Consider the following 12,922-nt stretch of genomic DNA (forward strand, 5'->3'; position numbering starts at 1 on the left):
TCTCTCTCTCTCTCTGTCTCTCTCTCTCCCCCTCTCTCCCTCCTTCCCTCTGTCTCTCTGTCTGTCTCTCTGTCTGTCTCTGTCTCTCTCTCCCCATCTCTCTGCCTCCTGTCTCTAGATCAGTATAAAATCTCTTGACTGTGGCCTCAGTGCCATGTCCTCCTGTCTGCTGCCACTGTCCCAATCATGATGGTTATGGACTATCTGAAATTATAAGCAAGTATTTAATTATATTCCTCCCTTTATATGTTGCTTTTATCATATTTTATCTTCACAACAATAGAAAAGTAACTAAGACACTAAGTTTGAAATGCCTCTGGCTATTTGTCTATGTATAATATACATTCACGCATCTCCACATGTGGTAAAACTGTGATCTCATTTTATATTTGCATAATTAATAAAATACAGTCAAATAAATTAAAAGAAAATCACATTAATATTTTTCACTGGTAATGTTTAATAACAGATGAAAAGAAAAAGCTCATCACTTTTGGAAGTATACGCTGTAGAAGAAAATAAGGAGGGCATGGTTGAATAATCAGAGTGTCTGGATTATTAAGACATCCACTGCACTCCCCTGAGAGCAGATCTAGGTGACAAGTTAAGTCACAACATAGCATAGAATAGAAACAACTCTGTTCTAAGGTGTAAAATGTTTCTTATATAACAAAGCATCATGCCTAGTGAAATTTAAAAGAGGTAGAAAAGCATGGAGCTTTTTACCTCCAATGTTTTCTTTCAGTAACTCTGTAAAGTTTGAATTTAACAATTCTGGACTTTGGGGATGGTCTTTGTATTATCAGAGTTTATATCCAGGGATAGAATTTCTGACTACAAAACTGCTTTATTATCTTAGAATTATACACTTATACTCTAGCAGTTATGTCCAACCTGAATACTCTAGACCACTTGAAGCCCATAAAAATCTATAATTTTGAGTAAACATATTTAGATATGATAATATCATATTCCATTTTCAACAAATTAGATATCCTTGTACCCCAGAATACTTACTTTATAAAAAAAAAGCTAGCTTCTATGAATATATAATTGTAGCACAAAATAGACAATTCAAATAGAAAGAAATTCTTGTTTTCCAGGATTTCTTTTCCCATTTATAAAAAGGGTAAACTATATATTTCTTGTAGATAGTATGCAAGCAATTTTAGATTACAATGTGAAACATTATATATGTTAAGACAGTTAGCATGGACAGCAGGAATAAAACTCAAAAACAAATCAAATATGCACATATTTAATATTAATTATGGTTATTTACAATGAAGTAGTCTCTACTTTTTCTAAATTGGCTCATTAACATAAAATTGGCTCATAACCTTGACATAACTTCAATTATGGTTCATATTCTATATGATTTATTCCAAAACATGGAATTTGAGAAAGGGTACCTTTATTAGCAATGGGCTAGTAAACATAATAAAATATAATTGAATCTTTTTTAAAGTATTATATTTTAGTTGCTTTACAAGTTTATACAGGCCTCCATTTATCTTTTAAAATTCAAGAAACACAGCATATGTTGACTTTTATAAGTGGTTTAAACATAGTGAATCAGACACACCATTAAAACACTCTAGAATAAAATGAATTATATAAAAACAAAGATGTTAGAAAACATCTCGTCAACTATAGTCTTTGCTTAAAAATAACATCTAAACTCAGGGTGAATTGAAGCCCATCTCACACAGGCATTTTCAGCTGACAGAATCCATCACAAGTAAAAGAGTAACAAGATCAGCTCAAGGAAACTATGTCACAGGAAAACAAAATAAGACAAAAGCTACTTACTTCATAATATGAGGTGTAGTATGAAATAACTATTAAATTGAGATAAAAATTAGGATCATAAAATTGTACACTTTAATGCTTTTCACATGAACATTGATAGTACACAAGAAAAGACATCTAAAAGACATCTATTGTATCTCATTGTAAAATTAAAATTAAGCAAGTGTCCTCAGTGGGGAAGACAAGGTTTGTATTGCATAAGTTGACATTACTATTTGAAACTGTTCTTTGTGGCTGAGCAATTGATGAGTTTTGCAAGTCCAAAGATTGCTGAAATCAATAATTCCTTTATTGTTCATTGAATTATTATACATGGAAGTCCTCATCTTATATCAGTAATACCCTTTGCTCTGAGCTAGTACATTACAAAAGTATCTCTTCCAATTGTCCCAAACACTGGAATATTCATGATTTAACTAATACTAACAAAGGTCATTGCTCTATTTTTATATTATCACCAATATAAAAACCCAAAGAATGTATCCCTGCACCTCTACTTTAGTCATGCTATGGATAGCAGGCTGACCTTGAATTCAAACACCAGATATTTGTCGTCAAGACAGTTGATCTTGACAGGTGAGTCTGCAACATGAATTTTATGCTTTAAAAGTGATGCCTTATAAAAGAATTGTGAATCACCCCCTGCCCTCCTCTCTCTCTCTCTCTCTCTCTCTCTCTCTCTCTCTCTCTCTCTCTCTCTCTCTGTGAATGACCTCTTGCACTCCATGGACTAGATCAATTTTAGTCATTATTATATTTTATCCCATTAGGACTTTATTTAACAGAGTGAATTTAGAGAAATCAGAGATATTGTTATTCAAGTAACAAATACAGATAGAAATGTCATGTTTGGCATGTGGATAAAAGAATGAAATATTATCTTATTGCATTTTAAACCAACTGCTTGCAAGAAATATAACCTCCCACAAGGAGAGTGGGAACATGATATTTTAAGCCTGGGAAATCAATATTATTGCAGAATGAATTAGGAAGAATTTACATCTGCTATAAAAGTATAATTCTGTCGACTTATACACACACATTGCAAAGGACAGGAAAAAAAGGTGGAAGCATCTATCTTAATTAGTTATTGAGCTACATTTACCAAAAATATATTTCTAGGTAATCAAAGAATTTGGAGAGATAAGCATCTCTGGGATCTGAGAAATGAGACAAACTAAAAAAGTCTGAAAGTGGTGAACAAGTTTGCTTGATTTTGACAACATACATAGTTTCAAGTTTCCAATTCTAGTAGAAAACATATTACTGTACACTGTGCTGTTCTTCTTAGATACATAATTGTAAAACACCTGGGCTGCTCACTTATCAAATATCCCTGTGAGTTGTAACAATATTATAGAATAAGAATGTCTTAGTATTCAATTGAGTTCCATGTGCTCTCAGGTAAAATCCAAGTTGAGAAATGTTAGAGTGTGATATATCTTAGACTTATCATAGAGGTAAAATTCACCATGGTTGTAATTTTTCTTATTTCATTTGAAAGTGTTTTTTATTTTTGTTTTCCCATTTAAAGGTGAAAGTTAACATATAGTTTTTCTGTGAGTGTCAACTTCTGGAGACATTTTTCTTTATGAAATAAATTCCAAATGCTGGTTCTTATAAGCTGGACTTAGTTCCTACTTTTATTTATTTATTTTTCTTTTTTCTTTTTTGGGGGGATTTCACTTTTGTTTATTGATTTTCATATGTGTGGAGAAAATACTTAACATTACTGGTAGTTTCAAGTAAATTGACAGGAGAAAGTGTGTAGCATAAAAATCAAAATTTGTTGCTCCCCTGAAGGCTCAGCAATGGCTGAGCAGGTAGATTGACTACTAGAGTATTTTATTTTATTTTATTTTTACTTTAGCCCTGTTATGTCTTTTTAAATTATTATTAATAGGTATTTATTTCATTTACATTTCCAATGCTATACCAAAAGTCCCCCACACCCACCCACCCTCTTCCACCTCTTGGTCCTGGCGTTCCCCTTTACTGAGGCATATAAGGTCTGCAGGACCAATGGTACTTCCTCCAGCTCCTCCATTGGGAGCCCTGTGATCCATCAAATAGCTGAGTGTGAGCATCCACTTCTGTGTTTACTAGGTCCCAGCATAGTCTCACAAGAGTCCTTTCAGCAAAATCTTGCTAGTGTATGCAATGGTGTCAGCGTTTGGAGGCTGATTATGGGATGGATCCCCGGATATGGCAGTCTCTAGATGGTCCATCCTTTCATCTATTTTTCTTATTCTTTAGGAAATTTGCATATGTCAACCTCATGTAGACAGGACTTTTACAGGGGAGAGTAGTAAAAGCTTTATCATTGTCCTAGTGTTTATTGTGTTGGTTGCTTAGTTTGTCAAAATTTTTTATCAGAAACACAGTGAAGGTATGACTAGGCTTCATCCTGGAGCTGGCACTTGTTTTGAAAGCTAGTCATTGTCATATTGTTAACAGAGTAGGGTTTTGTAATTTTTCTAAATGTGAAGTTTTTGGGTTCTGTGAGTCTTAGAGATATATTCAATGATCACTAAATTCCAACAAAAGTATCTAATTTCCTATGTATAATAATAAACTATTTTTTCCTGTCTTGTTTGCTAATTATTACACATGTCTCCCAAGAGCAATGGGAATAATGAACTAATACTTTGCATAGATCAACATGTTGTCACCAATATTTAGTAGTAAATACTGGATTTTAAAATGTCACATACCCAAAGGAACAAAAAATGCTCTCAAAAATATTTTGTGAAACAGTAAAATAATTAACTTTCAAATTTCTTGAGCCTTAAGTAAACATCTTTCAAATTATTCTTCATAAAGGATGCAGGAATGCAAGAAAACTTATTCTGTTGCATGTAAAGTAAAATGGTTGGCTTGGCAAAAACTGGTGCCAGTTTAATCTGGCAGTTGAATTAGTTGATTTAATTAACAAAATACCATTACTACTAATAGAACAATCAAATAATATATAGTCACATGCAGATTTTCACATTTGACTAACAGCCCCAAAAGGGTGTACAGCCTACCTGTTTTATAGAGGGTAACTTTTCTTGCTAATGAAATAATTCCAATTTACATCCCAAATAACAGTTTTGGAACTCATATCTGTTACCAAGACCTGAACGAATTTTCAATAATTGAAACCTCTTCAGAAGGCAAGTCATGATATAATTAATTAATGTAAATATTGTAATTTTGCTTTTGAATGTTTCAGTACTTAGATATTACATTATATTATTATCATTTTCTATATACCAAACAGGATCCTTTCATATGACTGACATGTAAATTTCCATTTATCTATCTAAAGGCAAGTAGGGAGATGATCAAGGTTGTGAATAAACATGAATATGCAGGCTTTGTTGGGTGCTGACTTTCATTGTTTTGGATCTATTGTCAGTAATGTTTGATTACTCTTATAATAGGACTTTTTGTTTATCAAATAACATCTATGATAATTTTAATACTTGTTGCACTAATTGTATTTCCTATCAATACTGTGCAAGCAATTTTTATTCTTTTCCCTCCACATCTATGCCAACTTCATTTTCTAGTAAATTGCTGCTCTACTTTGGTTGTGATGAGATATGAGGCCAATATAGAATTGACTTTCATTTTCCTGAAACAAAGGTGCTGATAATTTCTTTTCCTGTTTTAAATCAAACATTGCTTGGACTAGTTCAGTGAAGTACTTATTCAAAGAACTTGCTTCATTGTTGACAGAATCTCTTCATATTTCTGAGCTTGTGAAACGTTTTTCTAAAGCCTTGTAAAATTCACTTGTTAAACGTTTCCTGCCTTTCTCTAGGTTTTCCCTTCACTCTGTGACTATTTACTTTGCTATGCTAAGGATTTCTAGTTTGCTATGATATTATTCATAATTTCTTTCTTTATCTTCTGTGCTCTTAGTTTTCTATACATGAAGCTACTGTCAATGTTTTTCTTAGAGTGACTGTGCATTTCTCTAAAATTTTAAAAGATTTTTTGTTGATCTTGAGTTGAATTTTATAGAGTGGAAGATAGGTTCTAGTCTCAGATATCTGTATATGGACTTTCAATTTCCCTAGAACTATTTATTAAGTATATTTTCTTTGTTCTAAGGTGTGCATTTGAAATTTTGTCAAGAGTCAGTTGGCTAGAGCTACATAGTTGTACGTGTGGGTATTCTATTTTTTTGTGTGTTCATGTGTAGTTTAGTCGAATTTGATATTACTTGAACATGACTCCATCTTCTATTTTTTCACAATGTATTTTAAATTATGGTTTGATTTTTGTATATCATGTGTCATTAAATTATCTTTTATTGTTCTTTAAAAATTATCAGAAATTGGAAAGATCTCCCATGCTCATACACTGTAGGATTAGCATAAAAAAGTAACAATCTTACTGGATGAATTCTACAGATATAATAAATACAATGCCCACCAAAATTCCAACACAATGTTTTACAGACCTTGAAAGTCAATACTAAACTTCATATGGGAAACAAACTTGAAATAGCTACAACAGTCCTGTATAATAAAATTACCTCTGTAGTTATTATCATTCTTGATTCAATTTCTACTACACATGTGAAATAATAGAAACAACATGGTATTCACATAAAACAGACAGGATGATAGAGGAAATTGAATCAAAGACAAAGGAATAAATTAAGAAATCTATGGATACCTCCTTTTTAAAAAGAAGCCAGAAATACACAGTCAAAAATAGTAAGCATTTTCAAACAATAGTGGTGGTCTAACTGGATATTGGACATAGAAAAATAAAAATAGATCCATCCTTATTACCCTTCACAAAACTGAAGTCCAAGTGGGTCAAAAACCTCAGCATAAAACTAGATACATTTAACTTTATAGAAGACATAGAGGGGAATAACCTTGAACTAATTAACAGAGGAGACAATTTCCTGACCAGAACACCAATAGCATATTCTCTGAGCTCAGCACTCCATAAATGGGAACTCATGAAACAAATATGCTTCTGCAAAGCAAATACCATCAACAGTAGGACTAAATGGCAGTCCACAAAATGGGAAAAGATCTTCACCAACTCTAATCTGATAGTGGGATAATATCTAAAATATATAAAGAACTCAAGAAACTAGAGATTAATAAGCTAAATAATACAAGTTAAAAATTAAGAATAGATCCAAACAGAGAATTCTCAACAGAAGAATCCAAAATGGCTAAGAAGCAAAGAAATGTTTACCATCCTTCACCACCATGGAAATACAAATCAAACCTACTTTGAAATTCCACTTTATATTTTCAGAGTGTCTAAGATTAAAACAAAAGTGACAGGTCAGACTAGCAAGGATATATAGCCAGTAGTACCCTCCTGCATTGTTGGTAGGAGTAAATGTTGTACAGCGACTACAGAGCTCAGTATGGCAATTCCACAGAAAACTGGGAATAATTCTACCTCAAAACAGAGCTATAAAACTCTTGAATATATATGCAAAAGATATTCCTACTACAGTGACACTTGCTCAACTATGTTCATAGCAGCTTTATTCATAATAGTCAGAAACTGGAAACAATGTATATAACAATATATCTGTCAATTAAAGAATAGATGAGAAGAACACCATACATTTACACAATAAACACTTGCTTAGCTGGTTAAACAAATGGCATCATAAAATTTGTATGCAAATGGGTAGAATTTAAAAGAAAATTATCCTGATTATGGTAACCTAAACTCAGGAAGACAAACATGTTATCTAATCATTTATAATTGGTTATTAACTGTAAAGTAAAGAATAATCATTCTAGAATCCACAGACTCAGAGAGGCTAAGCAACAAGGAGTGCACAAATTGAGGGACACATGGATTTCCCTAGGAAGTTGGGTATAGAATTAACTTTGGGGGTACAGTGTTTGCAAATGGGGGAAGGGAACATGAGTGATACATTTGGTAGGACAATGAAGAATGAGAGTACTGAGAGAATGAAATTGGAGGACATTTAGGGGGTGATGTGGAAACCTAATGTGGGGTAAACTTCCTGGAATATGTGGGTAACCCTATCTAAAACTCCCAGTGAATGGGGTATAAGGAGCCTGAACTAACCACCATCTGTAACAAGGCAAGGCTGTCAATATTGGGACTGTAGTGTCATCAACCCAATCTTAAAACCTTACCCTTATAATTTTTTTCTGTCAGCAATTGGTGATGGAGTGGCCAAATGAATAATTGGTACAACTTGAGGTCCATGCCATGAGTGGAAGTCTACAGCTAATGCTGTCTGCTTCCAGGAAACAGTGTCTGGATGCCATAGAGACCTAGAGTAGAAAAAAAAAAAAACCCACTACTGGCCAAAAATAGATAGATAGATAGATAGATAGATAGATAGATAGATAGATAGATAGATAGATGGATAGATAGATAGATGAAGTGATTACTAATGATATTCTACTTTACTATATATTAGAGTCTAGTCCAATTATCATAAGAGAGCTTCATCAAGAAACTGATGGAGACTCATAGGAAAATATTAGGGTGAGTTGGGGAATCTGTGGAAGAGAAGGAGGAAGGATTATAGGAACCAGAAATAGTCAAAGACACTAGAAAAACCTGGCCCACAGCATCAATTAAGCAAGGCTCATAGGTGAACACAGAGACTGAAGAAATAATCACAGGGCTTTTTTCGGTCTAATTTACTTCCTCTGTATATTCCTTACAATTGTGTAGTTTGGTGTTCTTGTGAAAGTCCAAACAGTGGGAGATGGGGGGGGGGATTTTCTAACACTTCTGCCTGCTTTTGAGATGCTTTTCCCCCTATTGGGTTGTGTTGTCCAACTTTGACATGAGAGTTTGTGCCCATCCTTTTTATTCCATGTTATTCCATGTTCAGATGCTATTCCTGGGAGGAGTGGAAGAAGGAACAACTTGGGTCAGGATGTAATATGAGACAAGAATTAAAAAAAAAAAAACTAAAAAATAATAAAATTACCAGGGCAATTTTTCTGACGAATACTTACATCATGTGACTATTCTTACAATACCATATACGGTCAACCGTGGACTTGAGAATTCCTTTCACTATTTAGTATCTTCTTTCTTTATTTACTTTTTAAGACAGGGTCTTGCCATGAAATCTGATTATTCCTGAAAATCCTAATCCTATTTTCCTTTCCACAAAGTTTTGTTTGTTTGTTTTAATTCATGTATGCATACTTTGCAGTGTTTGGGATCAAATTTACTATCTCATCCATGTGCTTTCAATATTTGTCTATAAATTTTATTCTAAATTAGAGTTATTACTATTTTTATTAGATGTACTATGATTCAACTCCTGGTTTTTTTACATGTTGTTTAAAAAACTAAGAGCAGAACAATCATTGTATTTTATATTTCACTTATTATTTTTAAGATATTTTGACATTTGGCACTTCTTGTAGAGACAGATGGTCTACTGATTTTTAGAGATAATAGAGGCTCTGATAGGAGACTCTGATTTATATAAACCAATCAACTTAGATGAAGACTTATGTCTCATCTGTATAAATTTCAGCAGACAATATTTTCTTTGTATGTTTTTGTTATTCAAAGACCTTGGCAATTAGGAACTACTTTCTAAATTTAGAGATCACAAAAACCACTCACACGAGAGAACATGGATCCTCCTTGCTCTGCCCTGTTCAAATCTGTATCCTTCCTTTCCAACCTGCTTCTAATCTACCTATTCCTGAATCTTCTGCTTCACAAAAACTAAAGCCATTTCCTACATTGTCCTACCATGTGTGTTACTTTTTTTGATTTTAGAAACTGTGAGTGAAAAGCAACCAGACAATAAAAAATCAAACAATAAGAATGACAAAAAAATCAACACTAACCATGAAATAAAAAGGTGTCTTTTGTCACTTTCCTGCATTTTCTTTTGTGGCTATACTGACAACAGTACACCACGTACAAGATGTATACTCAAATGTTTTGCAAACTGATTTTAAGATTGTGTAATATCATATTTAGTGAAATCTGTAAGTGCTTTGTTATTTTATCTTGTTGTTTTTTCTCTACATTTCATATTCTTTTCTTTTGATTTTGTTATATAATGCCCAGAGTTTGGCTTTTTGTTATTTCAAAAAGAGTAATGAGTGTTATACATAGATAAAAGAAGAATTTCTAGAGCATCTCCTATTTACTAAATGTTAATATTTAACAGGATAGAATTTCCTTTGTTGAATTCAAATGATTTTAGATAATAAATGTTTTTAAATGTTTATCAAACATTTTAAAGTTAAATGAATGAACTCAGAGCAATATACAAGATGTTAAAAAATATCCATATATCTCTTGTTCCCAGAAGTGTTTTTAATAGATTACATCATAAATTAAATTATTTAAAAACATACAAATGTAGTTCTAAAAGTCAAAATGTGACATAATATGTATAAAATTACTTTAAAAAACAAGATATTTCCATGTGCCCTTCACAGGTCTATGTAACATTTTTGTTTGGCTTTTAAATCAATCTGCTCCAACTTGAGCAGTCACTATTACAGCTCTATATTCATTTTAGTAGATCTTGTAGAAAGCTGCATGAAAAATGAAGCATGAATTTAAAGGACACGAATATTACAAGTAAATGTTGAATTATACTCAAGGCATTTTCCCTAATATGATAGTTACATACCAATTTTGGCATGGTCAGAGAGCTTTGTAATTATTACTTTTTTAGATAGATTTTATTAGATATTTCCTTTACATACATTTCAAATTTCAAATGCTATCCTGAAAGTTCCCTATCCCCCGCCCCTGCCCTGCTCCCCTACCCACTCACTCCAACTTCTTGACCCTGGCATTCCCCTGTACAGGGACATATAAAATTTGCAATACCAAGGGGCCTCTCTTCCCAGTGATGGCCAACTAGGCCATCTTCTGCTACATATGCAGCTAAAGACACGACCTCTGAGGGTACTGGTTAGTTCATATTGTTGTTCTACCTATAGGTTTGCAGACCTCTTCAGCTCCTTGGGTGCTTTCTCTAGCTTCTCCATTGGGAGCCCTATGTTCCATCTTATAAATGAGTGTGAGCATCCACTTCTGTATTTGCCAGGCACTGACATAGCATCATACAAGACAGCTATACCAGGGTCACTTCAACATCTTGCTGGCATATGCAATATTGTCTGGGTTTGGTGGCTGATTATGTGATGGATCCCCGGGTGGGGTCATCTCTGGATAGACGGTCCTTTCGTCTTAGCTCCAAACTTTGTCTCTGTAACTCCTTTCATGGGTATTTTGTTCCATATTCTAAGGAGGAATGAAGTATCCACCCATTGGTCTTCACTCTTCTTATTTTAACTCTTAGTTTTTTCCCACAACACCTACAGTTTCAATGACATTTCGACTAAAATAATCTTTAGAGAACTGACATAGAGGACTTTTAAAGGAAGATATAAGTGTAACTGTAAGAATAGGTATGTAATCAATATTAATGAACATAAAACATTTTTGCAATGGTCCTTCATAATAATATTTCACACAGAGAGTTTAATATATAAGTAGCAAAAACTCTTATGTAACTGAGGGAATTTTGGATATGCCTAAAAAAAATGTTATGTACATATATGAAAATGGTGTACATGTACTCACAAATACACTCACCACACATATGCATACATATCTATCTATCTATCTATCTATCTATCTATCTATCTATCTATCTATCTATCGACCTATCATCTATCTATTATCTATCTCTTTCTGTGTATGTTTGTCTATATGTATTTGTGTCTGTGATTTGTGGCTATTAGTTATGTGCTTTGAAAACTATATCATCACGGAAAATTTGATGGCTTCAATTAAAGGCATCTTTTTAATTTTTAAGGTATTCTTTGAAATATAAAACTTGTGGCACCTCTATATTTGAGATGCTCAATTTTCAGAAGCATAGATTTCTCTGCTATAGCATATAAATATTATGTATTTATCACTATCTTCATTAAAATTTAGGTATAGTCCTTTAAATTTCCTATAAGTGATCATATATTCTTTCTATTATTATATGAAGTACTGTCTTTAGAAAAAAGTTACCATTGCCATAATTTTTCATTTCCACTCCATCAGAAATCTTCATCTCCAGTTTCAAATGCAAATCAATAATCTTCTGATGGCAATTTGACATCCAAGACATTTGACAAAAAGTATCTAAATACAGATATCAATGAATGTTCCATTGTAGATATTTTTCTAGAGTTTCAACATCAGTTTGCCTGCCACTTCCATAACCACAGACATGGGAAAGATGGGAGAGGCACCATATTAGTACTTTTTCTCCTGAAACACAAATCCCATTCATAAAGTAGTCATCATCTCTTATCCTCGATCTCTCCTTCCTAATAAAAATACAACAGCAATACATATTATTTTAAAAGTTTGTATTGAAAATAACTGAATGTGACACATTTCTGTAAATATTATAGTTCTTTAGGAACTTCATCCTTTACCAAACATTTTCCTAAATAAATAAATTGACTTTCATCACAGTAGTAAAATATTCAAATCTACATTAACTAAGAAGATGTTAAACCTAACATTGATTAATGTATTTGTTGAGGCCAAAATAATTTATGTATTAGAAAAATCAAGCAGAAAATAGAATATTTACAATTGATAGATTATGTGTTGAAATTTTTAAATTAAAATTTCATATATAAGGCATATGGTTAGTGATTGTGTTGCTTAAGATGTTGAATGATACTTTCATAGATTTATTCAGCAATGTCTGATTTAAACAATAACTTGCACACATGGCTGCTCTGAAAAGGGCTCACATCCAAAGTCCTACTAGATCTGTGTGATCAAGTTGCAATGACATACCTTTAACACCTCTTGCTGTAATAAAGACATGTGCTTATTTTTACACTCTTTAATCCCAAATAATGCAGGTAAAATTAGTTTGTAGAAAGAAGTAGCCATGTTTGAAAATGAAGTCTAATAGGTGCAAAGTGATGAATCAGAGAAAGATTTAAGAGAGTGGATTAGAAATACAATATATTCAACTTTTACAAGAACAGACAGGAAAAGACTTTAAAAGAGAAGGAGAGAGAGAGAGAGAGAGAGAGAGAGAGAGAGAGAGAGAGAGAGAGAGAGAGAGAGA

This window comes from Mus caroli, chromosome 15 (assembly GCF_900094665.2).
Source record: "Mus caroli chromosome 15, CAROLI_EIJ_v1.1, whole genome shotgun sequence".
NCBI lineage: Eukaryota > Metazoa > Chordata > Mammalia > Rodentia > Muridae > Mus > Mus caroli.